Genomic DNA, 14,303 nt, shown 5'->3' on the forward strand with positions numbered 1-14,303 from the left:
CTCCATTCGTCCCTCCATTCACGCCTGTCGCGACACCACTGGAGGCGGGCTGCATGATGTTGGGGCGTGAGCGGAAGACGGCCTAACGGTGTGCGGGACCGTAGCCCAGCTTCATGGAGACGGTTGCGAATGGTCCTCGCCGATACCCCAGGAGCAACAGTGTCCCTAATTTGCTGGGAAGTGGCGGTGTGGTCCCCTATGGCACTGCGTAGGATCCTACGGTCTTGGCGTGCATTCGTGCGTCGCTGCGGTCCGGTCCCAGGTCGACGGGCACGTGCACCTTCCGCCGACCACTGGCGACAACATCGATGTACTGTGGAGACCTCACGCCCCACGTGTTGAGCAATTCGGCGGTACGTCCACCCAGCCTCCCGCATGCCCACTATACGCCCTCGCTCAAAGTCCGTCAACTGCACATACGGTTCACGTCCACGCTGTCGCGGCGTGCTACCAGTGTTAAAGACTGCGATGGAGCTCCGTATGCCACGGCAAACTGGCTGACACTGACGGCGGCGGTGCACAAATGCTGCGCAGCTAGCGCCATGCGACGGCCAACACCGCGGTTCCTGGTGTGTCCGCTGTGCCGTGCGTGTGATTGCTTGTACAGCCCTCTCGCAGTGTCCGGAGTAAGTATGGTGGGTCTGACACACCGGTGTCAATGTGTTCTTTTTTCCATTTCCAGGAGTGTAGTAAGAATCATTAGCCTTCTCCTAATTACAAAGCATTATTAAACAGTCGCATTCTTTTCCAGTTACAAAGCATAATTAAGAATCATTAGCCTTCTTCTAATTACAAAGCATTATTAAACAATCACATTCTTTTCCAGTTACAAAGTATAGTTAATCATTTGTCATTTCAATATATAGTAAGAATCATTAGCTTTTTCCTAATTACAAAGCATTATTAAACAATCACATTCCTTTCCAATTACAAAGATAGCATAATTAATTAATCATTTGTCATTCCAATATAGTATTAATCATTAGCCTTCTCCTAATTACAAAGCATTATTAAACAATCTCATTCCTTTCCAGTTACAAAGTATGGCATAGTTAATTAATCATTTGTCATTTCAATATAGTAAGAATCATTAGCTTTTTCCTAATTACAAAGCATTATTAAACAATCACATTCTTTTCCAGTTACAAAGTATCAACATTGAAAACAAGAGCTAATTAATGGCATAATTAATAACATAATTCATTGAGTGACATTAATTATTGGCACTCAGTGGCCAGCAAGTATTGAATAGAATAAAACATTGTTCATCATTCAGTATTATTCAGATCATTACGAAGTCATTATTAAAAATCAGTTAATTACAGTCATAGCATTAATAATCATGGGCATTATAAGTAGTCTCATTACAATAAAACATTGTTCCTCATTCAGTATTATTCAGATCATTATGAAGTCATTATTAAAAATCAGTTAATTACAGTCATAGCATTAATAATCATGGGCATTATAAGTAGTCTCATTACAATAAACAGTGGCAGTTATTAGCCAGTTACAAAGCATTATTTTATATATATATATATTTTTTTTTGTATCATTAAGAAGTCATTACTGAAGTGACATACTATTCAGAGCTAATCAGTATTATTCAGAATTATAATAAACTAGTGACATTATGTGGGACTGGTAATACCTCTTTTAGCAATGCATTGCGTTGCGATCGATAATTAATTGCTGAGGCATAACACTATTTGCGTTTGACCTATTGCTGCAAATGAGGATAGTTAACGTCATTCGTCATGAGTCAGCTGTAGCAAGGTTATGTAACAAGGCAGTATACGTGATCACATTTATAAATGATAAACACAAATGGGTAAAAAAATAAAAACGCAAGTACTAGAACAGGTATAATAAGTAACAGGTTTAGTAAGTATCATGAAAAGCTTCTCCTGGAAAAAATACAAAATGGATTATTGACCTGAAAGAAGAAACGCACACTATGCTGAAAAGTAGTGAACTTCGAATTAACAGGTAGTGAAATGTGTATAAAAATGTGTTCCATAGCTGTCCTTTCCAAAACCTTCAGTCATTATACTGCGCAATATAACACCTGCTGTCAAAACAAACTGCAACAAATACTTAAATAACTACATAGCCTAAATATAACTTCAACATTATCCTCATCTGTAAAGAGAAAAAAAAACTTCATTATCCATCACTTCATTATCCATATTATCATAACTTCATTATTATCATCACCTGTAAAGAAAAACTTCATTATTCATAACAGCATATTCTTCATCATTATTCAACAGCATTCATTATCATCTGCAAAAAATCACTTCATTACTCATTACACAACTAATCCTTATCTCTAGCATATTTCATCACTAAAACTAAGATGTGTAGTTCTGTCTGACAGCCTGCTTCAATCACCTTGTATTCTGAAAGAAAAAATTAGTTAAGACTGCTATTCTACGATGAGTATAGTATATTCTTGTTAATGTTTGTTAATCCTGATCCATTTACTCTTCCTCATAAAGTTATTGCATCTTCTTTCGATCATTCCGTAGGTGAAATTCCCATTTGTGTTGAATTTATTTCTTACACGCATCATTTCTTTCTGAAATTGATGAACAAAGATTAATGTCTTGCATTTAAATCATATACCCACTAAATAATGACTGGTTTATGGTAACATAATTAACCATACAGCATAACATGACAGAAAACGTAATATGTCAAAGACATTGACAGTGTTCAGATGCAAAAATGTACTCAGAATAATACAATGCAGCAGCAAAAAATGTAAAACAGTCACGATCTTGAGATGTCATAAGGCAAAAAATGTCAAAGTCGACTGGTGTGTTTTATATCTTAACTATTTCACAATACATACAAACAAAACTGGAGTACAATCATACACACAAAAAATGGAAAATGTGCACGGTCTGATGTGTAACGACAAGAAAAGCGACCTGCTAACCTTACCTTGCCGGGCACTTGCCAAGAAAAAATACGATAATCATCAGTAATTAATCAGGTGAATATAATTGCATTAGTAAATGGCATCATAGTGTGTTGAATCATAAAGTGTCTTCATTCAATAAACGGTTTAATGTTTGAGATATGGTGGTTGCCTTTCGATTTTCTGGTTCTCAAAGTTTCGACGTGTACAACATTGGGGTGAGGGATGCTGCGAATCCGATATGGACCTGCGTATAGAAGTTCAAATTTACTGCACTTACCTTTTAGTTTACTGGATAAATAGTGTGTACGTACTAATATTTTCTGTCCAATGTGAAAGTCTCGGCGTCTACAAACCTGTTTTTGCTGTCTTCTCCGGCGCTCTGCGGCACGTTTGATGTTGTTCAGCGCAATGTCAATTATATCGTGGTGTCTTAGTCGACGACATTTAGGGAAGTTTACTAATTCTTTAATTTTGTTTGGTGGTTCAACGTTTTTCAATATAACAGACGGAGATAGCATAGTGGATTCATTTGGAATGGAATTAATTACATCTTGGAATGAGAGTATGTGTGTATCCCAATCAATATGTCTTTTGTGGCAGTATATTCGGCACAGCTTACCAATTTCTTTCATTAACCGTTCACAAGGGTTCGAACAAGCATGGTACTTGGATATATAGATCGGAGAAATGTTTCTGGCTCGTAACATGCGTGTCCATACGCCACATCGAAATTGTGATCCATTGTCAGAAATTACTTTCATCACATGCCCTACATGAAATAGAAAATGTTTTACAAATGCTTTCGAAACAGTTTTAGCAGTAGCTTTGCGTAATGGAGTGAAAGTAACAAATTTTGAAGTGAGCTCAACAGCGACAAAGATGTAGCAAAAACCTCTGTTAGTTCTCGGAATCGGACCAAAAATGTCTACTGCGGCCATGTGTCTTAATTTAACAGGTATAATGGGATATAAAGGAGGAATATGTGAAGTGGTGTCTGATTTAGCTTTCTGGCAAATTTTACAAGACGCTAAAACTCGTCGTATACGTTTCTCCATGTTGGTAAAATAACAGTTCTGTCTCAGTATAAGAAAACATTTTCTTGCTCCGTAATGTGCGTAACTTAAATGAGTGTACCAGATTAATTTGTTAACCAGTTCGTCAGGAATGCATAATAACCAATTGTTGCTGTCAGGATGAGAGCGGCGAAACAGAACGTCATTGCGTACAGTGTAATGGTTTCTAATCGTAACATTATTCTTATCTTGCCAAAAGTGTTTAATTTCTTTCCACACGTTGCCTTTATTTTGTTCTTGTGCTATGTCCTGTAATGACGACGAAATAAAGTTTTCAAATGTAACTTGCTGAATGTACATGACACTGAAATTTGTTTTGCAGAAGTTGGTTGCTACGTCTTGCTGATTGTTGCTCAGAGAACGGGATAGTGCGTCTGCTATAACATTTTGTGTGCCGGGAATGTGAACTATTGTAAAATTAAATTCCTGTAAATAAAGTTTCCATCTACTTAATCTGTCGTGAGTAAATTTAGCTGAAAGCAAAAATTGTATAGCTCTATGGTCTGTGTAAACGGTGGTATGTCTGCCATAAAGAAAGTGCCGAAATCTCGTAAAAGCCCATACAACACATAATGTTTCAAGTTCTGTAACAGAATAATTTCGTTCAACAGGTGACAGAATGCGACTTGCAAATGCGATGTTTTTAATTACTATTGAACCATCTTCTTCAATTTCCTGGAAAATATGTACGCCTAAAGCGGTGTTGGAACTGTCGGTGGCAACGGAAAAATTTCTAGTAAGATCTGGGTGCGATAACAGTGGAGCATTCAACAAAGCATGTTTCAAATAACATTCTCGTGAGCAAAATTCTGCGTGTCAAAAGTAATGTTTGCGTTACTGTAATATGCAATCTGTGCTCTATCTGGTTAAAATCTATCGTACGTGTTATTATTTATGGGAGAATGTTGTGGCATATCCACTATATGAACTGCTCTGTTATTTCTTACTGACGTATTACGCTATCGATGACACCTATTGTCTGTTTCATTCATCATAATATGTTGTTGCTGATGTTGTTGCTGCTCATAAGATCAACTGTTATTAAATGTACGCTGAAAATTGTGCTCATCATTTTTTTTTTTTACGTCTGTCATGATAGTAATTTCTATACGGCGCATTGCGATGCGAGTTGAAATAGTGTGTTGTCTGTACGTAGTTATTTCTTTGCTGCCATGCGTTACTATTTGTTGGATCTGGGACTATACGTGCACGCGGCGAAACATTAAAGTTTGGTTGACCTTGTAGACTGCATTGTTGGTTAGGTATGCTAAGCGGTTGACTTTCATGTTATTGTAGTGAGAAACATCTATTGTTACAAAAATGTGGTTCCTGTTACTAATAATTTTACACATACTGATGATTACGATTTTATCTGTAATTAAAATTACGCTGGTTTTGGAGTGCCTAAAGAATGTTGTCACTTTCCGTAAAAATTTGTCTTATCGGGTTTTCATTACATATTCTTAATTCTAGATAGAGCAATAGTTAAAGAGCAGTTTGGATAGATATATAGGATAGTAGAAGAGAAGGCAGCAGTGCAGAAAACTAAAGATGAAACAGCACTACTCCAGCTCGGGGCCCTATGCTCGCTACGGCACATATTCATTAAAGCGTAATGAATCCCCTGAGGTCAATTACGCACTGCAAATCAATTTTGGCTTTTGCGTTACAGGCAACTGCGGTATAAATTCAAAAGCAAATAGTTGTATCCAAGTTAATTCTAGTTTCTTCATTATAGGCAATGCTGTTGTAAAAACAAAAATAAATTGTCGCATCTGGTTCAAAGCTAGCTTCTGCATTACAGGCAATAGCGGTGAAAGCATAAAAACAAATTGTCGTATACAGCTCAAAGCGTGTACCTGTGTTCTGTCATTATTAAATTCTTTACATTTTCTTGCGGATAAAAATTGCTCGTAATCTACGTACTCGTCATTGAATTTGAAAACACGTTCGGGTTTGTGTGTGAATCTGTTTGTCTGTGTCATTTCGTACTTCAAGTTGCGTAGCTTTTCAGATTTTAAGTCGCGTAGCTTTTCGGATTTTAAGTCGCGTAGTCTTTGTAAATTGCTCACATTATACACGCTGCGTGACTCTGACAAATGCTCGCAACGTGGCGGTTTCTGTGACGTATTGGTGACTGAAATAGTTTTCAACTCTGTTACTGTAACACTTTCGTCAATTTGGTTGATCTGTCTTGCTAATTTCTCGTCAACTTCCATATGCGGAGTGTGTGAAACTTCCAGTGGCTCTAAATTAAACTCGTCGCGTATCTGTACTGCGTTTTTAGGGGATTGTTCGGTGACTGCATTAATTTCGTGTATCTGTGTTGCGTTTGCTGAACATTGTTCAGTGACTGCATTAACTTCGTCTTTATGTAATTCTGTTGTGCTTACACGTGTGCTACTTAATTCTTGTGCAACAGTGCCAACTTCTTCATTACTGTTATTAGCACAAGTCTTAGTATCCACACGTAATTGTCCTCTATTATCATAATAATGCGCGGCAATGGCTTCAATCTGTTCATTAAGCTGTTCATTCCGTTCACTAAGTTGTTTGATTTTTTTATTAATGTTGTCTTGTTCTTCATTCGATTGTTTATACCTTTCATTAATTAATTCACTTCGTTTGAAACCGTTTTCCAGTCTTTCATTCATTAGTCGTAAAATTGCTATAATGTGATCCCGGCCAAAATTATCTACTCTGTTATCTGTGCTGTTTAATGGTGGATCTGGAATTGTTTCGCTTTCTGTAACCATTTGGTTATTTTGAGATTTACAAAAAGGTTTGTCAGTCGAATGTACACTGTCGGTCATTATTTCTGAATTAAATGGATCCGTCGTACTTTCAGAACACTGTCCATTTTCATTACACAAATTTGTCTGTACGTTACTTAAACTTTCCAAACCGGGTGTATTAGGCTCGGCAGCGCTCATTACAATAGAGCGTCCCGCGTCATCAATTGTCGTCAAATTAACAGACGAGACAATTGAGTTCGTTTGTTCATCATTAAGATAAAAGTCATCATTAGTGGTTGGAATGCACTGATTGTTAGTCAACGCAGGGTTGTCATCATTACACTGCGTGTCACATGTCCTATCGGTAAAGTCGTTTGAGCCGGTAATTTCGTTCGTAATACCTCGCGATACACTATTCACAGTCTTTCGCGGCATTTTTACAATAGTCACAAATATTCACAAAACAAAGAAGCACAATGCAAAAACAACACACAAATACAACAGAGCAACGAATTGCCGTTGACCTGTAGAGAGAAAGTCACAAGATTAGTAAAAGCGTAGCGCCAAATCCTAATTATACTTAAGCAAATAAGAGCAGATATCTGACTGTTGTTCAAAAGATTCTCAACGAAATTCGTTCCTGGACTGGGTGTCGCCAAGTGTAACCTCCCCACAAAAATTTGAAAGACAATATTATTTAAGAATGATAATGGACATTGCGCTAAGTGTAACTTCTCCACTGAAATTTTAAAGACAGAAATATAAAATGAATAGGAGCCAAGCGTAACCTCCCCAGCAATTAAATTTAATGACAATAAAAGTGAGAATCGCAATCTGACCCAAGTATAAATTCCTCACAAAAAAATGAAAGTCAATTCAGAGATAAGAAAATCTCAGTGATAATGATAATTCAATTAAACCGAAATATCGGTTTTTGGCCCTTGTGTAAAATCAGAATTAATTTCTTACCTCATTGAAACTGCTTGTCAAATTTCTGCTCTTATTGTTAGCCACGGCTTGGAGGAACTGCATTGCAAATAATATTTTTTTTTTTTTTTAATTTAACTGAAACTTTTCTTTAAGGGAAATGGAAGGAAATCGTTGGTTTAATTAAAAGATTTTTTTTTTTGTAAAAAAATTGCTTTGAAATCAAAATTATTATTGGGGCATTTGTTGGAAATTAATTACAATAAATAAACTTTACATTATCTGATGATTACCTTAATTAATAATATACCTCATTCAGCATCTTGACCAGAATGCCATGTCGACGCTCGCCGACTGCGTCCCGCTCGCGACCGTGACAGGACTAAACCACTACTGCCGACAGACTACATCATACAACCGCACTGGGCTGCTACTACTGACCGAGTGCACTGGCCTACTGCAACTCGCGTACTCCACGACGACTACTACTGAACTGCTCGCAACACTCGCGCGGTCAAGCGCAGACTAACCACGATAATAGGCTCTCTGGTCAAAGATTTTAACGTGCCTCACCATCGCTGCTACGTTACATACGTGTTTCAAGGGCTGACAAATACAACGATGTGTTTTATTTTATGCTGTTAAAATTCACAAAACTATTAGGTAGAATTTACACAGACGACAATTTTACAATTTGTAAATGCTCGACTAAGCCGGTGGTGTAATGTGGCCAGTCAACGAAGACCAAAAGAGGTTGAAGGTGTGAAATAATTTGCGCAATCAAAAATTTTTGTATAGCAGTAGGAGGGAGCGCCATTTACAATATACTAGAAATCCTGTTCGGTCGGGTCAAATCTATTGGGGTTGCGTGTGAAGGTCATTTTCATAAGTTTTTCTTCAATAACTCGAATACTGCAGCCTCTATCGAAAATTTATCCCAGAACAAAATTTAACTACGATTCCTACAAAAAGCGTCTATTCGTTTTTTCTAATGTTTGGCGCGTAGTGAGGGAGAGAATATGAAAATGTAGCGCATGATTTGGTGGCCAGACATAAAATGGCGGTTTGCATAAAACGACATTGATAGGGGCAACTTAATCACTTTGTATTTCAGACAGAATGTACATGAAGTTCAGAGATCTCACCGATTGTAGTTTTTCAGCATAACGTCCAACGAAAGGGATTTAGTAAAATCTTTAGTAAAAACTTCAGGCAGTTTGCTATCGAGATATATACACCTGAACAGATAAAGATCACTGAACGAATTTGTTTCTCAAAATGTGATTAATTTATTTAACAGATTTTTTACTGCAGAATTTTAGCTCACAGCTAAGCTTACGTTACCTCTTATCGCTTTTCACTCTCTACTACTACAGGGAGAGCGCGCTGTTGGAGTTCTGACACACCGTACAGTCAATCTCTTTTCAAACAAATACGAGGAGAGTTGGCAGAGGGAGTCTCCTACCGCGAATATTTTGGAGGTGGCTTCCTGTTCTCACATATGCATTCCATCCTTTTCAGGTGTTCATCCATTAACAGCTTCATGACAATGACTTTCAAAATCGGTTACAGCTATCCAAATAACATATACGAACACTGTAAAGTGACATGGTGTTTCTATGTATGACATCGCGAATAATTCATTGTTTACAAACCACGTGCAAGTCAATCTTCACAATGTGCAGTACTGGTCAGATGAAAACTCACTCTGTCTGAGAGAGGTGGATAACCTGCTACTCTAGTTTGAATGAATGTGGTGCTGGAATTTCGAGAATCGCATCATTCGTTCCTACACTCCTGGAAATGGAAAAAAGAACACATTGACACTGGTGTGTCAGACCCACCATACTTGCTCCGGACACTGCGAGAGGGCTGTACAAGCAATGATCACACGCAAGGCACAGCGGACACACCAGGAACCGCGGTGTTGGCCGACGAATGGCGCTAGCTGCGCAGCATTTGTGCACCGCCGCCGTCAGTGTCAGCCAGTTTGCCGTGGCATACGGAGCTCCATCGCAGTCTTTAACACTGGTAGCATGCCGCGACAGCGTGGACGTGAACCGTATGTGCAGTTGACGGACTTTGAGCGAGGGCGCATAGTGGGCATGCGGGAGGCCGGGTGGACGTACCGCCGAATTGCTCAACACGTGGGGCGTGAGGTCTCCACAGTACATCGATGTTGTCGCCAGTGGTCGGCGGAAGGTGCACGTCCCCGTCGACTTGGGACCGGACCGCAGCGACGCACGGATGCACGCCAAGACCGTAGGATCCTACGCAGTGCCGTAGGGGACCGCACCGCCACTTCCCAGCAAATTAGGGACACTGTTGCTCCTGGGGTATCGGCGAGGACCATTCGCAACCGTCTCCATGAAGCTGGGCTACGGTCCCGCACACCGTTAGGCCGTCTTCCGCTCACGCCCCAACATCGTGCAGCCCGCCTCCAGTGGTGTCGCGACAGGCGTGAATGGAGTGACGAATGGAGACGTGTCGTCTTCAGCGTTGAGAGTCGCTTCTGCCTTGGTGCCAATGATGGTCGTATGCGTGTTTGGCGCCGTGCAGGTGAGCGCCACAATCAGGACTGCATACGACCGAGGCACACTGGGCCAACACCCGGCATCATGGTGTGGGGAGCGATCTCCTACACTGGCCGTACACCACTGGTGATCGTCGAGGGGACACTGAATAGTGCACGGTACATCCAAACCGTCATCGAACCCATCGTTCTACCATTCCTAGACCGGCAAGGGAACTTGCTGTTCCAACAGGACAATGCACGTCCGCATGTATCCCGTGCCACCCAACGTGCTCTAGAAGGTGTAAGTCAACTACCCTGGCCAGCAAGATCTCCGGATCTGTCCCCCATTGAGCATGTTTGCGACTGGATGAAGCGTCGTCTCACGCGGTCTGCACGTCCAGCACGAACGCTGGTCCAACTGAGGCGCCAGGTGGAAATGGCATGGCAAGCCGTTCCACAGGACTACATCCAGCATCACTACGATCGTCTCCATGGGAGAATAGCAGCCTGCATTGCTGCGAAAGGTGGATATACACTGTACTAGTGCCGACATTGTGCATGCTCTGTTGCCTGTGTCTATGTGCCTGTGGTTCTGTCAGTGTGATCATGTGATGTATCTGACCCCAGGAATGTGTCAATAAAGTTTCCCCTTCCTGGGACAATGAATTCACGGTGTTCTTATTTCAATTTCCAGGAGTGTATTTTATTGACGCCATTCTAAACAGCCACAAGTATTTACAGTTCGCTCTGCACAGATAATTGCAGACGTTCTTAATAGAACATTTTGCGACAGCTGGATTCGTACTGCTCTCAGTATTAATCAGGAAACTTTATTGGCAGATCCATTTTAATTTTCAGCGCTATTCTACTTCAGGAAATTGTCTTATGAGGGATCAACTTTGACCCGTGAGATACGTTTAAACTTTTCACTGTTCCCGAAACGAACAATTCATGTCCTGTAACTACAAAACATCATCCATAAAAATTCCAAGACTCGACCACTGGATTGGATAATGCACGCTACTAACAGCCAATACACCACCTTTTGTTGGTTCCTACACAGTTCTGCCGTTAATACCAAATAAGACAAAACAGGATATGCCAATAAATTTAAAATAACACAAAAACACCATACTTCAATTTTCCGTAGAAACAAATGTAATTCATTGGCTTGAACTCTAGCCCAACAAACGGTTCCACGAAATGTTATGAAACCTCTTTCTTCGGAACGATCAAGCTCAGTAAACTCTGATTCTGCTTTAGAAAACCGGGAAAGCAGAAGGGTACGCCAGTGCACAACAGAGCACTTTCGAATGCGTTTAGGCTTTCTGAACTGGGAAAGAAATTTTGCTGGCCAAGAAAGTGCAATAATTTCCGAACACCTTAAAACAGCACATCCCCTCTGAAGCCAAACAATGCCAGTTGACTTTTCTTTTCACGAGCAATAAACAGTCATACGAAACACTTTTAACATTCAGGCCGTTCGCCAGTCAGCCTCAGAGACAGAATGTAGGTGCTTCCAAAGGACATATCCTGCTCCCACAAACGGCACGCTGTTGCAGAGTGTTACCTCATGCTAGGACTTCTAGCAAGTTTATTCACAACAAATTACGGAAAACATCTGTAGTTATGGGGCTGTCTCCCACCTCTAGGTCACCGTAGTAGGCTCTTGCAACAAATCCCTCAAGGATACAGGGTAGCCGGCCGTGGTGGCCAAGCGGTTAAAGGCGCTACAGTCTGGAACCGCGCGGCCGCTACGGTCGCAGGTTCGAATCCTGCCTCGGGCATGGATGTGTGTGATGTCCTTAGGTTAGTTAGGCTTAAGTAGTTCTAAGTTCTAGGGGACTGATGACCTTAGAAGTTAAGTCCCATAGTGCTCAGAGCCATTTGAACCATTTGATACAGGGTACTTTCCTGGCTCAATATTATATAAAAATCAACACCTATTTCTTTCAGGCATTGTTTATAAAGTATATATTTTACAGAGTTTTTATTGACATCGGCTAATGCAGCACACTTTCTAAACAAATTAGAACTATTTTGAATATTTTTGAACCTGCTTAGGGTTATTAAAAATTACAAAGAAATTGTTGCATTTTGTTTCCAAAATGCTTCCTCAAATTGAGGTACCATTTAATCCAATGTTATATATTTGAAGGGGACCACATTTTTACCAGATATGCATGATATAATGGCTGAGGTGCTAGACCTATTTAATTCCACGTGTTATGTATATTACAAGGATAAAAAATATCACCTCTTACATTTTCAAAAAGTGGTTCAAATGGCTCTAAGCACTATGGGACTTAACATCTGTGGTCATCAGTCCCCTAGACTTAGAACTACTTAAACCTAACTAACCTAAGGACATCACACACATCCATGCCCGAGGCAGGATTCGAACCTGCGACCGTAGCAGCAGCGCGGTTCCGGACTGAAGCGGCTAGAGCCGCTCGGCCACAGCGGCCAGCTTACATTTTAATTTTTATAATTTGTTTTTCCAAATAAAATGTTACTTTTTCTATAATTTAGTTGATTCTGTAATAAAGCTTAGATCTACTATAAGTATGGACTATTGCAAGATATAGAAAAAAATTAGAGCAAAGCTTTATAAACTGTGGGAAATACTTGTACCTGAATTCTGAAAAAATACAACTTGCAGGAAGTTGTGAATGAAGATATGAGTCCACTTAAACTGTGGCTCAGAACAGTCTTGAAGCATAGTCTTCATCCTGCAGCATTTCTTCATCTTCAAGCCTCCTCTTGGGATTCCTTTTAGCACTTCTTGCTTCTTTGGTAACTTGAATAGCGAATCTTTCAGCTTCATGCATCAGTTGTCTGTCACACACAAGCAATTGATCTTCCATATTAGAGCCACATTTTATGCCTAAATTTCTCAGGACTTCCAACCTTCCTATCACTCCATAATTGAAACATATCACTGCATCTAGTACACCAACTTTTGATGTATTTAGTCCCACAAAAACATTCTTGGGTAATATTTGCCATATGCAATGGTTGAAATTTTCATTTGTATTCTGTGTGTCCCCATGAAGACATTTATTAAGCAAGTCAGGGTCACTCACGTCTCTAAAACTTGGTTTTATTTCATTCATAACAGGCTCAGGAAGAGAATGCTAATGGTGGTATATTTGACCACTTTCTTTTGCCTTTTTGGTAACCACACCAAGAATATGCTCCTTTAGAGCTAAGTCCCTGAACAGGGTGGTCATCTGTGGACAACTTATGAAAGTAGGTGGCCCATACAGCCCATATTGTCACTCAATAAGTTTAATAAAAAATTGTGGGAAAGTTGAAAGATTCTAAACACTTGGGGGTGATCTCCACAGAAGGCATATTGAGTGGGTTGGAGATCAAAATCGAGGATCGAAGTCGGAAAGCAATATTACTTCAGTCTGTCAAGCAATTTCAAACTACAGCTGTACAAAATACTGTTTCATGAAGATTAAAGTACTGAATAATCAGACTGACAGTTAATATGTACTACTATGGACACAGCCAAAAAAGTTGAAAATTTGACAATTCTCATTTCAACTGTCTCATCAATATTGTGAACACAAAGAAGCTGAAGGCTGGATACAGTTGACTTATTGCATGGAACACTGAATGTTGGATGAAAAAAGAACATGGGGAACTTTGGCCGCTGAGTTTTCAGTTGACGCAACATTGAGCGACTTGTGTGTCGATGATGATGAAATGACAATAAGGACAACACAACACCCATTCCTCGAGTGGTTGAATATCTCCAACCCAGCCAGGGATTGAACCCAAACCAGCTACATGGCAGTTAGATGTGCAGACCACCCAGCTAAGGGGCAGACCTGTTGGGTACAAAAATACATTTTTATTATATCTGTCCACCCTAAGGGCTAAATACTGCCATGTAAGAGGCACTAGAGAAGAGTTAAAATGATTCACAGTGTGCCACATGGCACGAGACAGTAACAATGTTCCGGCATCACAAACATCCGAAACAGTTACAACTGTTTTGGGCTGCACATAAATAGGAGAATTAATCTGCAAACTGACAGGAACTGTCAGAGATTCGCTGCCTGAACAAACCCAATGTTTTGATGACTATTCTAGACGTCTTTGTAGTGTGT

The 14,303-nt window shown here is 40.0% G+C and overlaps 1 protein-coding gene across 1 annotated transcript in view; it reads left to right on the forward strand.

The window, feature by feature from the left end:
• LOC124803324 overlaps positions 1–14,303 on the forward strand; it is a 133,027-nt gene that overhangs the window by 34,322 nt on the left and 84,402 nt on the right. The gene's annotated exons all lie outside the window — the stretch shown is intronic.

This window comes from Schistocerca piceifrons, chromosome 6, assembly GCF_021461385.2.
Source record: "Schistocerca piceifrons isolate TAMUIC-IGC-003096 chromosome 6, iqSchPice1.1, whole genome shotgun sequence".
Lineage (NCBI taxonomy): Eukaryota > Metazoa > Arthropoda > Insecta > Orthoptera > Acrididae > Schistocerca > Schistocerca piceifrons.